Source organism: Piliocolobus tephrosceles, unplaced genomic scaffold, assembly GCF_002776525.5.
Source record: "Piliocolobus tephrosceles isolate RC106 unplaced genomic scaffold, ASM277652v3 unscaffolded_75, whole genome shotgun sequence".
Lineage (NCBI taxonomy): Eukaryota > Metazoa > Chordata > Mammalia > Primates > Cercopithecidae > Piliocolobus > Piliocolobus tephrosceles.
Genome location: NW_022334829.1, coordinates 204,944 through 224,388, shown reverse-complemented (window position 1 = coordinate 224,388; position 19,445 = coordinate 204,944). Strand labels below are relative to the sequence as shown.

The following is a 19,445-nucleotide window of genomic DNA, read 5'->3' as shown; positions in this document are numbered from 1 at the left end:
TTTGCCTTTTAGGAGAATTCCTCTGGCTTCAGTGAACAGGCCGAAGTGAGCAAGCCTAGAAGTCAGGAAGACAACTGGAGGCCTTCACAATAAACCAGTGTAAAAGAGAAGAGGGCCAGGCACAGTGGCTCCTGCCTGTAATCTCGAAACTTGAGAAGTCCAAGGTGGGCAGATGGCTTGAGCCCAGGAGTTTGAGACCAGCCAGAGCAGTGTGATGAAACCACATCTCTACAAAACTCAAAAATTAGCTGGGCATGGGCATGGTGGCTCGTACCTGTGGTCCCAGCTACCCCAGAGGCTGAGGCAAGAGGATAGCTTGAGTCCGGGAGGTTGAGACTGCAGTGAGCTGAGATCACCCTACTGTGCTCCAGCCTGGGCAAGACAGGGAGACTGTCTCAAAAAAAGAAAACAAAAAACAAAGGAAAACAAGAAAAAGATCCCATTCTTCACTTATTAGTACCGTAACATTCTCAAGAGAACCTTGGTGACACAGTGAATTCAACTGTCATTGTAATTCAGCAACCCACACATTTAAGTTTGTGTTTGATTTCCAATAATATCAGCCCTGTGGATATAAGAAATAAGGAATTGTGTTTGGTCTATCATGGAAGCTCTCTGGATCTTAGACCATGACTTATGCTGAAAGGTAAAAACTTGAGCTTTTTGTTTTTCTCTCTGTAAGTGCTCAAGTGCAGCGGTCCCCAATTTTGGGGGGACCAGGGACCAGGGACCAGTTTTGTGGAAGACAGTTTTTCCATAGACTGGGGGCAGCAAAGGTCAATTCTGGGATATATCAAGCACGTTACATTTATTGTGCACTTTATTTCTATTATTACTACATTGTAACGTAAAACAAAATAATTATATAACTTACCATAATGTAGAATCAGTGGGAGTCCTGAGCTTGTTTTTCTGCAACTAGACGGTCCCATCTGGGGGTGATAGGAGATAGTGATAGATTATCAGGCATTAGATTCTCATAAGGACAGAGCAAGGTAGATCCCTCGCATGCACAGTTCACAATAGGGTTTGTGCTCACATGATAATCTAAAGTTGCTGCTGATCTGACAGGAGACAGAGATCAGGTGGTAATGCGGGGAGCGGCCGTAAATACAGATGAAGCTGTACTCGCCCACCCACTGCTCACCTCCTGCTGTGTGGCCCAATACAGGCCTGTGACCCAGGGATTCGGGGCCCCTGCTCAAGTGCATCCAAAAGGACCCTTCCCACACCAGTCTTCATAGTGATCAAGTGCAGCAGCCACTTAGCTCCCAAGGCGTGTGCCTCAGCTGGCATTTCATCACAATCAACAGTAAGTGGTAGCTTGAGTCATTGTGAGGTCACTTCCTGGAACTCACCAGCATCCCATGTCCCGTGGCAAGGAACTCAGCACTGCCCCTTGGATAACCAAACCTATGCCCAAATCCCATCTGTGTGAGTCTATCTCCCGGGACCCTTCCTAACATCAATTCTGTATTTGTCAGAGTCCAAACAGGAGACATAAACTACTCAAAAGTTTAAAGTGTTAAATTTAAAATAAAAAATTATTAATTATAACAGGGCAACAGCATAATGAGAGATTGGCTACCAAAAAGTAAAGAGAACTCTAGAGGATACAGGACTAGCAGAGGTCAGGCATGGTGGCACATGTTTACAATTTCAGCAATTTGGGAAGCCAAGGCAGGAGGATTCTTTGAGGCCAGGAGTTTGAGACCAGACTGGGAAACACAGTGAGACCCTGTCTCTACCCAAACAAACAAACTAACAACAACAAAAAACCTGGGTGTGGTGGCACATACCTGTAGTTCTAGCTACTTGGGAGGCTGAGGTGGGAGGATTGCTTGAGCCCGGACGGTCAAGGCTGCAGTGAACCATGATTTTGCCACTGCACTTTAGCCTGGGAAACAGAGGGAGACCCTGTCTCAAAAAAAAAAAAAAAAAAAAAAAAAAGTATAGGACCAGCTGATAAAACAGGCAGTAACTGTCCCTACTGTCCCAACACTGAGATCAAGGAAAAGACTCCCCACTAGGGCTGAGATCCAGCCCCCCTTGGAGAGGGCACAGTCGTGGGTAATTCAATAGCAGAATTGCTGCATTACCACACGGTGGAACATGCTAGCAATCTGTCCTCTGGAATTTGCTGAAAATCCATCCTCTATGATGCTAGATTAAGATATTAACAAACAGTTGTCTCACTACAAAACCACCCAGGCAGGTGCAGAGAAACTGTTGGTCACTGGGTGCTGCTGAGCACCGTGCAGGGCAGGAGCCCGGTACTGAAGAAACTCAGTGCCTGTGGAGATTCGCACACCACAACCAGAAAGAAAAGTCTCTTACAAGGTCCCTCTAGAACCATGTACTGACAACATTTAATCATGTACTAGCTGACAGAGGAAGCATTTAAGGAACCCACATCTATGTTTGCAGATCAAGCAGTGAAGTGATAGAACTGATGGGCAGTCATTGGATGGATAGCTGGTACATGACATATCTCCCTCTATCAACAAAGAAAGGGAAGAGAGAAAAGAGAAAGAGGACCAGGCATGGTGGTTCACACCTATAATCCCAGCAGTGTGGGAGGCCAAGACAGCTGGATCATTTGGGTCCAGGAGTTAGAAACCAGCCTGGGCAACATAGTGAAACCCTGTCTCTACTAAAAATTAAAGAAATTAGCTGAGTGTGGTGGAGTTTGACTGTAGTCCCAACTTCTCAAGAGGCTGAAATAAAAGGATCACGAGTGTCTACGGGTTCGAGGCTGCAGTGAGCTGTGTTCACACCACTGCACTCCTGCCTAAGTGACAGAGCGAGATCCTGTCTCAAAAAAAGAAATGTTGATGAAAATGTGGAGAAATTGGAACCCACATTTCTGGTGGGAACACAAAATGGTTTAACTACTTTGGGTGTTTCTTTTGTTGTCATTTTATTTTATTTATTTATATTTTTACTTTTGTGTGACAGAGTCTCCCTCTGTTGCCCTGGCTGGAGTGCAGTGGTGTGATCCTGGCTCACTGCAACCTCCACCTCCTGGGTTCAAAAAATTCCCCTGCCTCAACCTCCCGAGTAGCTGGGATTACAGGTATCTGCCACCATGCCCAGCCAGGCTGGTTTTGAATTCCTGACCTCAAGTTATCCACCCACCTTAGCCTTTCAAAGTGCTGGGATTACAGGCGTGAGCCACCGCACCTGTCTTCTTTGCGTTTTAATTTGATTTTTCAAAAACTGAGACAGGGTCTTGCTGTCTTGCCCAAGCTGATGTCTCTTGTAGGCTCAAGTGATCCTCCCACCTCAGCCTCTTATGTAGCTGGGATTACAGGTGTGAGTCACTACACCTGACTGGTGTAACCACTTTGGAAAACAGTTTCTCAAAAGGCTAAATGTACAGTATCATAGAATGCAACAATTTATCTCCTAAGTACATATCCCAGAGAAATAAAAATATATGTCCACACAAAAACTTGTACATGAATCTTCATAGCAGCATTATTCATAATGGCCAATACATGGAAACAACCCAAATGTTCATCAACTGATGAATAAACAAAATGTGGTGTGTCTCTACCATGGAGTATTATTCAGCCATAGAAGGAACGAAATAGAAGGAACTCTGAAAACATTGTGCTAAGAGGAAAAGAAAAAGCCAGCCACAAATGATCACATATTGCACAATCCTATTTATATAGAAGGCCTAGATTAGGCAAATCTATAGAGACAAAAATAGATCAGTGGTTTCCTGTGGGGAACACAGGAGCATGGGGGGTGTAAGCCACTAGCTAGTGGCTAAGAACAGTAGATTTCTCTACAGGGTAATGAAAGTTTCTAAAATGGATTGTGATGATAGATCACAGCTCCATGAATATTCTAAAAACCACTGAATTGCATACTTTGATAAATAAACTGCATCGTATGTGAACTACATTTCAATTAAGTTGTTATTTAAAAGAAAGAAAATAACGGGCTGGACACAGGTGGCCCACGGCTACCTATAATCCCAGCACTTTGGGAGGCTGAGACAGGAGGATCACTTGAGGACAGGAGTTTGAGATCATCCTGGGCAACATAGCACGATCCCATCTCTACAACAAAAAAATAAAAAATTTAGCTTTGCATGGTGGTGTACGTCTGTAGTCCCAGTTACTTGGGAGGCAGAGGCGGGAGTATTGCTTGAGCCCAGGGGTTTGAAGCTACAGCGAGCCATGATCATACCACTGCATTGCAGCCTGAGTGACAGAGCAAGACCCTGTCTCTAAAAAGGAAAGAAAAGAAATGCAAGTTTTTATCACTTTGTGAGAGTAACCAAGTTTGTAGAGAAACAGATAAGAACAAAAGAGCACTGAATGGTGAGAGTAGGAGGCTGGTTAGGCTCATTGCTAGCTAAGGGACTTCTGAAAAATTCATTAGTAAAATCACAGCTCTGAGAGTCCATCAGGCATTCAAATGATGAATGTTAAATCCATTACAAATGCCCAGTGTCTTTCTTGACATGCCTTCTAATGAAAAATTCCTAAGTGTCTAAATAGCAAGTGGTCTAAAATGATAGCAGCTGTTTATTAAAGAAATAACATCTCAAATTTTAAAAACCATGAGTCAAATATTATTTTCTTCCTCCCATTTTACAGGTGTGCAACCAAAAGAACAGAGAATTTAAGTAACTTTTCTTTTTTTTTTTTTAATTATACTTTAAGTTCTAGGGTACATGTGCACAATGTGCAGGTTTATTACATATGTATACATGTGCCATGTTGGTGTGCTGCACCCATTAACTCATCATTTACATTAGGTATATCTCCTAATGCTATCCCTCCCCCCACCCCCTCCCCAAAATAGAACCTGGTGTGTGATGCTCCCCTTCCTGTGTCCAAGTGATCTCATTGTTCAATTCCCACCTATGAGTGAGAACATGTGGCATTTGGTTTTATGTTCTTGCGATAGTTTGCTGAGAATGATGGTTTCCAGCTGTATCCATGTCCCTACAAAGGACACGAACTCATCCTTTTTTATGGCTGCATAATATTCCATGGTGTGTACGTGCCACATTTTCTTAATCCAGTCTGTCACTGATGGTTGATTCCAAGTCTTTGCTATTGTGAATAGAGCCGCAATAAACACACATGTGCATGTGTCTTTATAGCAGCATGACTTATAATCCTTTGGGTATATCCCCAGTAATGGGATGGCTGGGTTGAATGGTATTTCTAGTTCTAGATCCTTGAGGAATTGCCACACTGTTTTCCACAATGGTCGAACCAGTTTACAGTCCCACCAACAGTGTAAAAGTGTTCCTATTTCCCCACATCCTCTCCAGCACCTGTTCTTTCCTGATGTTTTAATGATTGCCATTCTAACTGGTGTGAGATGGTATCTCATTGTGGTTTTGATTTGCATTTCTCTGATGGCGAGTGTTTAAGTAACTTTTCTACGTGGCAGAGCACAGATTTAAATCCTATCACTTTGGCCTCAGAGTTTGTGCTTTATTTTACTTTATTATTTTAAAATTCATCGTTTTTAAAACCAAGAGACTTATGCAAAATTCTTCTAGGATTCAAAAAACACCTCTTGCTTTTCCTGACCATGGGTGTAGGCAGGGCTCATGCTGCGTTTTCTTTACTTACATGTGTCCTATTTGGATGCAGACATGATGACAGGAGCTCTCTCAGTCATCATGCACCAGAAAGGAGAGTAAAGAAAAGCACAGGGAAGCCAGTCTTACCATCTTTGAGCTACTGAACCCATGTCAGCCTCAGCCTACCTGCACAATTACTTTTATGTGAGAAAAACAGGCATCTCCCTATTTGGAAAATCACAGCTGGCTGCAGTAGCAAACAATCCTCAAGTTATTCCTCGTAACATTATTCCTACAGCCTCAATCCTTTTAACTCATTATATTAGCTGTTCATTTATCTGCTTTTCCTAACATCTAACTGATAACCAAAAGCTTATGTTATTAAATAAGCTTTGGGTTAACAGGATCAATGAATGAAGAGTTTAAAGATACCAAAAAAAAAAAGCTCATAGAAGTACCTGCCAAATGTGCCAACTGACTACTATGAACTAATTTACTTTTGAGAAACATGCTGTTTCTTATATGCTACTGACCGTGCCTGTAAAAATAGTGCACATTAACTGGTTGTTTTATTTTCTCCCCAGTCTTAATATCTAATATCCACAGACTGAGATTAGGGCACCAGCGTATACAATGTAACTTTATACTAGAGTTAGAAGGGGACTGGAAGTGTAGAAATCACAAACTTCTCCATAAAGCTCCTGTCACCTTGGAATTAACCTCTCCTTTACATAGTCTCAATGTTCACCTTGTTCAAATCTTCATAGGTTCAGGCTCAGGTCTCTTTGTTCGCACAGTGTGTCTTTTTACCAAAAGGAACACCTCACACACTTTACAAGGAGCTCCTTCAGGAAAGGATGGCACCTCGTGTAGAGGACAGATCTCTGATCCTTTGATCTTTTCCAAAAGAAGAAAAGTAAAGATTTGAATGTATTTTTATTCTTGGCATTTTTGAACAGAAATAATCAGGTATTAAGTTGCTCAAAGATGCCTACAAGCTTTCATAAGAGAAACATCTAATTCATAACCAAGAATTTATGTTATTAAGTAAGCTTTCCTTTAATAGGATCATGAAAGAAGAGTTTAAATACTCGCTCTAGTCCCCATTTAGTCATCTGGTATACTCTGTGTGAGGTATACTCTCAGTCATCTGGTATCCTCTCTGTGAGGTATACGCTCAGTATCTGGTATCCTCTCTCTGAGTATGCCAGATGATTAAATGGAAATTACTGCAGCACTAAACACCAATACTGCAAACTCTTATTTAAAAAATCGACACCTAGGACATAAAAAAAAGATCCTAGGCTGGGTGCAGCAGCTCACACCTGTAATCCTAGCACTTTGGGAGGCCGAGGCGGGCAGACTGCCTGAGCTCAGGAGTTTGAGACTAGCTTGGGCAACATGGTGAAACCCCATCTCTACTAAAATGCAAAAAATTAGCCAGACATGGCGGTGTGTGCCTGTAGTCCCAGCTACTTGGGAGGCTGAGGCAGGAGAATTGCTTGAACCCGGGAGGCTGAGGCTGCAGTGAGCCAAGATCATGCCACTGCACTCCAGCTTGGGTGACAGAGCGAGACTTTCATCTCCAAATAAAAAACAATGATCCTAATGCAGTTATTTCCTTTTGCATTTATGAGAAGATGGAAGAAACACCCATATTTGATGGTTGGCTGGGAACTGTCTTTGGTATTGTATGAAGTATTTTAATAATGTGAACATGAAAAGATGAGAACCCTACAGACCCCGTGGGCATAGAGAGAAAGAAGTACATTAGAGGGTGTTGTAGGAAATATTTTCATTCCAGGCACTACTTTTTAAACCACTCCTCAACTTTCTTTCCTAAAAAGAATAGAAAAAACAAAGAAGACAAAAGATGAAGAAACACTCCACGTGACCCTCTGCACCCTTATTTGTTATAATAAAGTAAAAGCATTTTAGGGATTCTCTTGAGTGCAGTTTATGATGTGATCCATGTTATTTATTTCCTGTTAATAATTTTCAAAATTTCAATGAAAGACATTCAGAAATTTAGCTTTATCACAGGCAGCTGTTCACACTTGAAACTAGTTTGGTTACCTTAATCTGTATAAACATGTAGCTAGTGAACTGACATAACTATTAAACTGGAGAATCAACAGAAACATGCCAAGAACTGGCCCTTACCTTCCACAGTGACTTCAATTTCAGGAAACTTTTCATTACTCTCAGGGCTTCATGGTCTTCCCAGAAACTGCAAAGCTGTAAAATAAGCACAGAATTACTTTAGTATATTGCAGAAAAAATACAGAAGGAGATGCTTTATAAGAGCAGAGTATTAAAATTCATTCAGTTTGGCTCTTTTCAAAGGAACCTGCAGAATTAAACTTGTAGTGTAATCCTCCACAGGGGGCTCAACAAAGCCATGGAAACATGAATGAAGTGGGATTGCAAATGTGACACTTCCAATAAAAATTTTTTTAAAGAAAAAGAAAGAAAAAGAGGTCCATTAAATAAAATATCTTAAAAAGCCAAGAAACTAACTGCAAGTCCCCCAAAGAGAGTGGTCAATGATTCTGTGTGATTTAAGGAATGCTGAGAAAGAATGTCTTAATGCAGTGAAATATAATATGAAATACAGGTAATCTCTTACCTTTACTGTTTATTAGCCATTCCAGGAGGCGAGCAGGAAATAACTAGTTCAGGTCTAGAAAGAAAACCAAGAAATGTTACAGTAGCCAGTACAATGGTGGCCTCACAGCCAGTAAAACGGTTGTGATATGACCTCAGGGTCACCTGAGGTCAGGAGTTTGAGACCAGCCTGACCAACTTGGTGAAACACCGTCTCTACGAAAAATACAAAAATTAGCCAGGCATGGTGGTGCATGCCTGTAATCCTAGTTACTTGGGAGGCTGAGGCAGGAGAATCACCTGAACCCAGGAGTCAGAGGTTGCAGTGAGTTGAGATTGTACCATTGTACTCCAGTCTGAGCAACAAGAGTGAAACTCTGTCCCAGAAAAAAAGAAAAGGGTACTCAATCATCAATATTTACTTGCTAACAAGATTGACCCAGGAATAACAGAGCAGATAAAACCCAGCAGATTAAACTTCATTCAAGTACTTAGGCATAGTGCGAGCCACCACAGTGTGTCTGAACACCGTGGAGGCAGTGGTCACTATTCTCTCACTGATGAAGACAACTGAGTACGGGATGGGGAATGGCAGGGGCAATGGAGAGTGCCAGGACTGCAGCTCAGAGTCAGGCTTTTCCATCAAGGACTTACAGCCATACCTGTCACCTCTAGCTAGAAAAACATTTTAGTATAAATGTCATTTTATTGTTTCAATTCCAGAAATGACTACAGTGGCAAACAGAACTTACATTTTCATCGTTGCTGTGTGGTTGAAGCAGATCTCACTCTGTTACCCAGGCTGGAGTACAGTGTTGTGATCTCAGCTCACTGCAGCCACTGCCTCCCAGGTTCAAGTGATTCTCCTACTTCAGCCTCCTGAGTAGCTGGGATCACAGGTGCCTGCCACCACGCCCAGCTAATTCTTTGTATTTTTAGTAGATATGGGGTTTCACCATGTTTGCCAGGCTGGTCGCGCACTCTGGACCTCAGGTGATCTGCCCGCCTCAGCCTCCCAAAGTGCTGGGATTACAGACGTAAGCCACCACGCCTGGCCTAAAACTTACTTTTTAACAACAAACTTGATTTTATTACTCTCATGGACGATCCTTTCAAGTCATGGACCTCCAAACCAGGAGGGCTTCAAAAGGGAATCCCCTCTGGCAAGCCTTCTACATATAGGAACTCGGGGTTTGATTCAAACACAGGATATGGTACTTTTACTGCCTCAATGAGTCCAAGAGCTTGAGCTGAAAGTGTAAGAGAAAATAATCTGTGGAAGATAAAATTTGACATAGACCTTCTTTTATTTGTATCTGCAAACCTACCATCAAGCAATATTCACTTCATATTGAAGGCATTTTGCTTAGGATATTGGGCAAATCTGAAGAAGAAGCCTAAAAAATAGTATTTTTAGGAGGAACATTTTAACACTTTCATTCAATAGGAGAGTTACGTTATTAGCCAAAATGACCTCTGTGTTCTAAGCAGAAATGACCGAAGGCCATACCATACAGCAGTGGCCCCTGGCAGCCTTTGCATTCTCAAGAGGCAGAGTAGCTGTTCAAAGACAGGTGGTGTCTATGATGCAACGAAGCAGCACTCAGTAAGTTCAAGTCATCAGACACACAGTAGACAGGATTCCTGATAAGGGACAGGAAACGTCAGCAGCAGGTATTGAGACAATGGACAGGAATGCCCCGGGAATGCTGTGTGCTCCCCACTCCTTACTTCCTTCTCCATGACAGACACACCCAATCAACTGAAACACACTTTCTTGCTGAGCCTGTTCAGAATCGTTCAAGACAGCAATCCAGGAAACCGCTGTCAACAAATCTAAGTATTTGCCACACATGTGTCAGCCAGATTTGAAGTACAGATAGTGGAGTGACACTTGGCCCAATGCCGCCCTTCCTCTCCCATCCTGACACATGAGAAAGCTGAATCCAAGAGAAATGAAGTCACCTGCTTGGTTTCAATAGCAAGTGTAGTAGTAGAAATAAACCAAAGCCTAGTTTCTGGGACCTTCCTTTTTTAGGTCCTAAACGTCTATAATTCATTCAGACATGACCCTTCATTGATATGTTATTAAGTTAAAGACCCACAGTAGGGGTTCCTTCATGTTCATATGAAAGGGCAAGACTCTTATCTCCAAAAAATAAAAAATACAAAAGTATTTCAATTAAAAAAAAAGTGTGACAGTTTTTGGCAATGTTTAAATAGAAAATAAGAGAATCCCTTTCAAATAAGATGACACTTTCTAAACATGTAATAACCAGGGTCACAGAATCACAGAGGCCAGTAAGAAGATTAAAAAGTACCCCTGTGGCCGGGCGCGGTGGCTCAAGCCTGTAATCCCAGCACTTTGGGAGGCCGAGAAGGGCGGATCACAAGGTCAGGAGATCAAGACCATCCTGGCTAACACGGTGAAACCCCGTCTCTACTAAAAAATACAAAAAACTAGCCGGGCGAGGTGGCGGGCACCTGTAGTCCCAGCTAACGTAGTTCCAGCTACTCGGGAGGCTGAGGCAGGAGAATGGCGTGAACCCGGGAGGCGGAGCTTACAGTGAGCTGAGATCCAGCCACTGCACTCTAGCCTGGGCGACAGAGCAAGACTCCGTCTCAAAAAAAAAAAAAAAAAGTACCCCTGTGAGCCCCACTGACACAAACACCGCCAGGAAAATTTCCTGTTCCTGTCCCTCCAACTAATCCACAGCAACATAATTCCTGTCCCTCCAACTAATCCACAGCAACATAATGTCGGCAAGTGGCACGATCTGCCTCCCCTACCTCCAGGCAGCCACAGGGAAAGTAAAGAGCAAAGGAACCATTCCCTGTGTCACTGATAAGTGAGGCTCAATGGGAAACATGAAGCATGAGGGGCACCCAAAGGTAGGTGACAAGTTCAGTGTCTCCCCTTTGTCTTCCTGCTTCATGTATTATCTGCACCTTCTGCTCTTTTCATGATAAGGAAAGCAGCAGCAATAGCGTGTCTACTGTGGAAATGTGGGACTACCATCGGGCATCATGGAACCTAATATAGAAGTTTATACAACCCTGGGAGCTTTCAGAACCTAGTGTCCTAACACGTACATCCAAGTTTTTTAAGGCTCTTGACCAGGTAGTAGACTATGAGCCCCCAGGGGTTCACACAGATTTTCTACGGTCTTCACATTGCTAACCATAGTCATGGCAACACCTTCATTACCTTTTTAAACATTGTTTTCCCAATTGTCCCCTTAAAATTGGGCAGTTTAGGCTGAGAACAGTGGCTCACACCTGTAATCCCAGCACTTTGGGAGGCCAAGGCAGGCAGATCACTTGAGGTAAGGAGTTTGAGACCAGCCTGGCCAATATGGTAAAACCCTGTCTCTACTACAAAATACAAAAATTAGCTGGGCATGGTGGTGCATGCCTGTAATTCCAGCTGCTCGGGAGGCTGAGGCATAAGAATCCCTTGAACCCAGAAGGCAGAGGTTACAGTGAGCCAAGATAGTGCCACTGCACTCCAGCCTGGGCAACAAGAGTGAAACTCCATTTCAAAAAAAAAAAGAAGCAGGCCAAAATCCTTTTTTTTTTTTTTTTGAGACAAGAGTCTTGCTTTGTCGCCCAGGCTGGAGTGCGGTGGCACGATCTTGGCTCACTGCAAGCTCTGCCTCCCAAGTTCACACTATTCTCCTGCTTCAGCCTCCCGAGTAGCTGGGACTAGAGGCACCCGCCACCACGCCCGGCTAATATTTTGTATTTTTAGTAGAGATGGGGTTTCACCATGTTAGCCAGGATGGTCTTGATCTCCTGACCTTGTGATCTGCCCGCCTTGGCTTCCCAAAGTGCTGGGATTAAAGGTGTGAGCCACTGCGCCCAGCCAGGCCCAAATCTAAAAGTAAAACTTAGCATAGACAATAAAAATGGTGAGAATTCCATTCCCTGGTTACTTACCTCATAGGCTGAAGAGCTGCCTCTGCCTGTAAGGATCAGAGCATTCTGTGTTTGATGGCAGAACCTATGTCAGAATGCAGCACAATCCCTGCCAAGTGAGAAGAACATCAGGCTGAGTTATCCTGACCTTGAGATTGCTTCTCTAGCTCTTTCATTAAAAATATATATATATATAAGAACCAAGAGGAGATCCCCTCTTGCCACCTCAGTTCTTTGAACTCAGCTACTCAAGGTCCATTTTGTCGAGATCAAGGACTCCCATAAGTGACTGTGAGGCAGATCTGATCACTCAGAGGGCAAAAGATAATCTCATAAAACCTGAAGATGTGAAAGGAGAATGCAGCTGCTGTTTAGAAACTCCACTAGCCCATCTTGAAAAGAAATCATCTATGAACAGAGTAATTCCCACTTTCCAATTCTAGGCCTTATAGTTCTGCTGAGTGTCCCTAAACTTTTCTTCTCTTTTTGAGACCGAGTCTTGCTTTATCACCCAGGCTGGAGTGCAGTGGTGCACTCTCAGCTCACTGCAACCTCTGCCTCCTGGGATCAAGCGATTATCATGCCTCAGCCTCCCAAGTAGTTGGGATTACAGGTACACACCATCACACCCGGCTGATTTTTGTATTTTTAGCAGAGATGAGGTTTCACCATATTGGCCAGGCTGGTCTCGAACTCCTGACCTCAGGTGATCAGGTGATCGGCTGACCTGCCTCAGCCGCCCAAAGTGCTGGGATTACAGGCGTGAGCCTCTGTGCCCAGCCTTCTGCTCTTTCTTGTTTTGTCCACCTAATGTAAGAAAACTAAGCTAAAATACATTTTGTAAGCAAACCAAAAGGAAGCTCTCTAGGTGGTATGGCTACTATACTCAGGAGACTTGAACTTTCCTTGACCCAAAAATGGCTATCTGGAAGTCAGCAATCTCAGAGTACATTTCAGATGCAAACTAGAATACATTAGTGTAAACTAAGAAAGTCCAGAGCCTTTGCTTGAGTAAAACTAGATGCAGCAAAACCATGGACTTCATGCATGATTGGTATTGTAAGAGAAGCCACAGGAAGTAGAATAAAATATGACACCTTTGGCCAGGCGCAGTGGCTCACACCTGTAATCCCAACACCGTGGGCAGATCATCTTAGGTCAGGAGTAAGAGACCAGCCTGGCCAACATGGTGAAACGTCATCTCTACTAAAAATACAAAAAGTAGCCAGGCGTGGTGGCAGGCACCTGTGATCCCAGCTGCTTGGGAGGCTGAGGGAGGAGAATCAATTGAACCCCGGAGGCAGAGGTTGCAGTGAGCCGAGATCATGCCACTGTACTCTAGCCTGGGCAACAGAGCAAAACTCCATCTAAAGAAAAATTAAATAAATAAAATGAAATAAAAAATTTATATATTTTTATTATATATAATTATATATATATATATATATAAAACATCTTCTTGACCTATGACCAAAGTTCCTTCTAAACTCAATTTGGGGCACCATATATCACAAACCAGATGGCAAGAAATTAAATAAATTTTAGTCCTTTTCATGCCATCCCAACTATAACTTGATCATTTCACTAACATGTTTCAGCAAATGCTGGAGTTTTTCTCTCTTTAGGAGTCCTCTCTCACTTTACCCTGCTTAATAAAAGCACCTCACATACTTAGGATGGAGACAGGCCAGCTTCAGGACATGCTGCACAGGGAGAACAGGCCGTCCCAAAAAGAGAGGGCTCTACACCCCTCTGAACTTCACAGTAGACTGGCTACACACAAATGCCTGAAGGAAGGAAGTCCCTCAAAAAAAATGAACAGTTGGTGAGATCAAGACTTCTGGCCCAAAGGGCCTACAGCTGGTATGACCATTCATCAATCTGAATTTAAATGGAGACACATTGGACTGTGACATGCAATAAAAAACTGAACTAGCAAAGGGTTTTAATTTGGGTTTCCTTTCCACCCTACATGGCTCCAGCAAATGGAGGAGTGAGTGTGCCTGTGGTGCTCCTGACACATCTAGGGTAGTTCCCATTCACAGTGGTCAACCTTTGGGATTTTCCACACATTGCAGGGTCATTGTCGATCTATGCTAACCTAGAATGTCCAGATAAAAGCTCTTGTTTACACACTGGAGAGAAAACTGTCAAATCTGAAAGCCCATGAACTGTCCCAGGCAGGGGGAACACACATAGGAAAGAATACAGAATCTGACATGAGAAGCCTAATTTCAGATTGACCTGTACAGCTTTACGATTGTGAGTAATTAACTTACTTTCTCTAGGCTCTGTTATTCTCACATCAATAATGAGAAAAGTGAACTGAAAAGTCTCCCAGATCCCTTCCAATCTTTACATCCTCTGACTTTATGATTAAAAAGTTATTTTAATAAGGCTAAAACTGTGGCTTAACCCCAATGGGAGCCTGCTGGGATTATGCTAAGCAAAACTATTCCACACAGACAGAGCCATTCTGACCACGTCCCTCCCTACAATAGGTATCATACAGATATGCACCAGCTATGAGAAGTCCCTTCTACAGAGGACATTGACTGATTCAATAATAGGCTGATTTAGTCATCCAACCAACAAATATTTACTGAGCACCTTCTAGGTATTTAGGGATACAACAGAACAAAACAGACAAAATCCCATCCCTAATGGAGTTTATAGTTTAGTGAAGGAGAAGGGGGAGTCAAATATCAAGTAGGAAATATGAGTTGAGAATATATTTTATGCAAAGCGGCCTGGAGGCCCTTGATAAGGTGATTTTTGAGCTGAAATCCTAAGCAGTGAGACAGTGAGCCATGCAGACGCCAGGGGAAGAACGTTCCAGGCAGAGGGAACAGCAAGGCCCAGAGACAGGACGGGGTCAAGCATGCCTGGCATGTTAAAGGAAACACCATGAGCTCCGTGTTCATACAGAGAAGTAAGAGCAGGAGAGTAGCAGGAAGCACAGACAGACAGGTAGTGGGGGGCAGATCATGTAGAAACAGAAAGCCACGCAGAGTTTGAACAGAGGAGTAAACATGATCTGAATTCCACTGTAAAAGGACTGTTCTAGCTGTTGTATTGAGAGTAGACTGGCTGGGCCCGGTGGCTCACGCCTGTAATCCCAACACTTCGGGAGGCCGAAGCAGGCGGATCACTCGAGGCCAGGAGTTCATGACCAGCCCAGCCAACATGGTGAAACCCTGCCTCTACTAAAAATACAAAAAATTAGTTGGGCATGGTGGCTCGCGCCTTGTAGTCCCAGCTACTAAGGAGGCTAAGGCAGGAGAATCGCTTGAACCCGGGAGGTGGAGGTTGCAGAGAGCCGGGATCATAGCATTGCACTCTAGCCTTGGTGACAGAACAAGACTCCAACTCAAAAAAAAAAAAAAAAAGAGCGTAGACTGAAGGAGGCAAGCATGGAAACAAGGAAACCAGTTAGGAGACTACTGAGATAATCCAGGTGAGAGATGATGGCAGATGGGTCCAGGGTGGCACCAGTGAGGAATGATGAGGGACAGACTCTGGGATATATTCTGAAGTTGAATCAACAGGACACTGGAGGACAGGATGATCTTGGAAAATCTTGGGACTACTGCAGAATCGAATGAAGCTAAATGGCACTAAATTCCAACATCCGCTGTGAAATCCTGGGTCAGGGATTTGTTCATCTCTGACACCTACTGTCCCACCCAGTACTTGGCACATAATGAAGATATAAAAAGTCTTCAATTCTTTAGTGAATAAATGTGGAACTGAATATATTACAAAGCCAAGAGACCTGCAGTTTCATAGGTCATTAGGAGACCAAAAAGCATCAGGTATTAGACATATTTTACTAACAATGGATCCCCCTCCCCTGAGTGAATCTCTTTTTTTTTTTTTTCCAGAGACACAGTCTCGCTCTGTCACCCTGGCTGGCAGTGGCACGATGTCAGCTCACTGCAAACTCCATCTCCTGGGTTCAAGCAATTCTCGTGCCTCAGCCTCCTGTGTAGCTGGGACTATAGGAACCCACCACCATGCCCGGCTAAATTTTTTTTTTTGTATTTTAGTAGAGATGGGGTTTCACCATTTTGCCAAGGGTGGTCTCAAACTCCTGAGCTCAGGCAATCCATGTGCCTTGGCCTCCCAAAAAGCTAAGATTACACGCGTGAGCCACTGTGCTCAGCCTGAATCTATTTTTTTAATAAAAAATTTTCCTTTATAACTTATTTCACAGTACTAAGCAGTGAAGCCAACAAACAACTTCACATAATACAGCTGAGAATCTGAACAACTTGGCCATTTCCCTGAGAGGCCAGATATAGTCACCAAATCTCATACCACCTCAGCAACTCCCATCTAAAATACAGGGATAAATGTTACACAAGTAGTAAGCTCATGTTCTTATAAATAGTAAATCATGCACCAGGCACGGTGGCTCACACCTGTAATCCCAGCACTTTGGGAGGCAGAGGCAGGTGGATCACCAGAGGTCAGGAGTTCAAGACCAGCCTGGCCAACATGGTTAAAACCCCGACTCTACCAAAAACTACAAAAATTAGCCAGGAGTGGTGGTGGGCACCTGTAATCCCAGCTACTCAGGAGGCTGAGGCAGGAGAATCGCTTGAACCCAGAAGGCAGAGGTTGCAGTAAGCCAAGATCACACCACTGCACTCCAGCCTGGGCAACAGAGCAAGACTGTATCAAAAATAAAAATAAAATAAAAATAAAGACATATAGGATGTCACTTACATGGAGAGGTGTTCAGGGCTTGTGTGGAGGAGTTGCGGATGAGGATGAAAATTGACCTGGAGACAATGGAGGCCGACTGGAGTTAATGGATGAGGAAAGGAGAGAAAGAGACAAGGAAAAGGGTAAGGGGAGTGGAAGATTTGCCTCAGTGTGGAGATCATCTCTGATTGCTGACAAAGGCAGTGGAAAATATTGGAGAAGGTCTTAAAATATTGCTAAAGGTTGATTTCAGAAAATCTTGTAACATTTCTTTTACTTTAAAAGGAAACATAGCAGCCGGGCGCGGTGGCTCAAGCCTGTAATCCCAGCACTTTGGGAGGCCGAGATGGGCGGATCACAAGGTCAGGAGATCGAGACCATCCTGGCTAACACGGTGAAACCCCGTCTCTACTAAAAAAAGATACAAAACACTAGCCGGGCGAGGTGGCGGGCGCCTGTAGTCCCAACTACTCGGGAGGCTGAGGCAGGAGAATGGCGTGAACCCGGGAGGCGGAGCTTGCAGTGAGCTGAGATCCGGCCACTGCACTCCAGTTTGGATGACAGAGTGAGACTCCGTCTCAAAAAAAAAAAGGAAACATAACATCTCAAGGATTTAGTATGAGGTTTTTTTTTTTCCCTCTTTTTCCTGTGTATTTCAGAGTAGTTCAACCATTCAGCCACAGAAAATAATATCAGTATGAACCACATTTGAATATTACCAATAAAGACACAGGACTCTCCTCCTCTGAGGTCGAGCGCATTTATTCACTTGCTGCTCAGCCTCCTCTTCTGCCCACCCTCACCTCCTTTTCTGGCATCTGCTCCTCTCATGGAGGACTTCACACCGTCCTCACAGAGCCAGGTGCCACCTCCCACTGTTTGAGGCCCCACCATGTTCCTGGCTCTACTCCCTTCTTGCATGTGACATTTACCTTTTACCAAGCTGAGAACACAGTGCACCCATGGTGGGTTTAAGCAGACAGGTCTGATGGCCACAAAATTCTTTTGTCATGTGGTCTGTGAATTGAATTGTCCTGTCCAAAGACTAATGCATGTTCCATGTGCAGGCCAAGTGAGGTTCTGTTGGAATGAGGAACCACTAAGCACCTTTAACTCCTTCCAAGATCTTTTATGAGTGGGACAAAATCAAGTGATGCTAGTGACGGGAAGAGTGGAGATTCTCCTTTTGGTGACAGCTGCTGCACTCTCGTGACAATGGCAGGTCTGGCACTGTTCCAGCACCCAATCCTTGCAGTGTCTTCTATGGCATTTGCGCATTCTTTATATAATACAGGCTTCACACTCTCAGTTTCTGCAATCACTGTCACAAATGCCACTAACAAAAGCGGTGAATGTACTCATCACAACCTTGAATTTGAGCTTTGTCTTGAGAAATGAAGGTTTCTACAGGTTTCATCATGTTCAGACTAATCCAAACTGAAGATCTACCATCTACCTCCAGGAATATTTTTCTTTCTCTGTTACCTCCCTTAGCAAAAAATATGTCACTTCTAATCTTCAATTCTTCAGCAATGCTTTGATTCTTTGGCTAAATAAAAAGCATGCTGTGGGCCAGTTGCGGTGGTTCACACCTGTAATCCCAGCACTTCAGGAGGCTAAGGCAGGTGGATCACAAAGTTTAGAGTTTGAGACCAGCCTAGCCAACATGGTAAAACCCCGTCTCTTCTAGAAATACAAAAATTAGCCAGGCATGGTGGCATGCACCTGTAATCCCAGGTAATCGGGGGGCTGAGACAGGAGAATTCCTTGAACCCAGGAGCCGAAGGTTGCAGTGAGCTGTAATCATGCCACTGCACTCCAGCCTGGACAACAAAGATGGTGCCACTGCACTCCAGCCTGGGTGACAGAGCAAGACTCTCTCTCAAAGAAGAAAAAAAACATCAGGAGCATGGGAAGTATTAAAATCAAACATAATCAATGGTCTCCCAACAGAACAGCTCCATTTTTTGCTATCATTATGTGTTAATGTCTATTTGCTAAACATTGATATCTGTACTAAAGTTTCAAGTGTACCATATAACACAATAGTGTTGACTTAGTAATATCCTTTGCTGTACACTAAACTTCAGGATCATACTTATATATCACAACAAAACTATCTTTCCCTAAGGTAATTACCATTAATACTGCTTTAAAATTATGAAATGTGAAGATTGTTTTTATAATTTCACAACAGCTGAACATTATTGTCTGTAAACAAAGTAATCTAATAAATCACCATCACAACAAAAGCCCCACAACATAATGTTTCACCTTATAAAAAAGCACTGACATTTATAAAACTGTCATAGTCAATTTATTAAACTGTAATAGTAAATTATTTTTACTCAGAATAGTACTAAATTAACAATAAAAATATAGGCCAGGTGTGGTGGCTCACACCTGTAATCCCAGCACTTTTGGAGGCAGGTGGCTCACTTGAGGTCAGGAATTTGAGACTAGCCTGGCCTATATGCAAAACTCTGTCTCTACTAAAAATACAAAAATTAGCTGGGCGTGTTGGTGCATGCCTGTAATTCCAACTACTTGGGAGGCTGAGGCAGCAGAATTTCTTGAACCTGGGAGGCAGAGGTTGCAGTGAGCCTAGATAGTGCCACTGCACTCCAGCCTGGGTGACAGAGTAAGATTC

At 43.4% G+C, this 19,445-nt stretch overlaps 1 long non-coding RNA gene across 1 annotated transcript; it reads right to left on the bottom strand.

The window, feature by feature from the left end:
• Positions 1-879: 879 nt before the first annotated feature.
• LOC113219654 lies at positions 880-12,234 on the bottom strand. Its single transcript, XR_003306618.1, has 4 exons — positions 12,107-12,234; positions 8,190-8,243; positions 7,724-7,798; positions 880-932 (listed from the first exon to the last, which is right to left on the bottom strand). It is a non-coding gene; the product is annotated as an uncharacterized LOC113219654 (long non-coding RNA).
• Between the last annotated feature and the right edge of the window lie 7,211 nt (positions 12,235-19,445).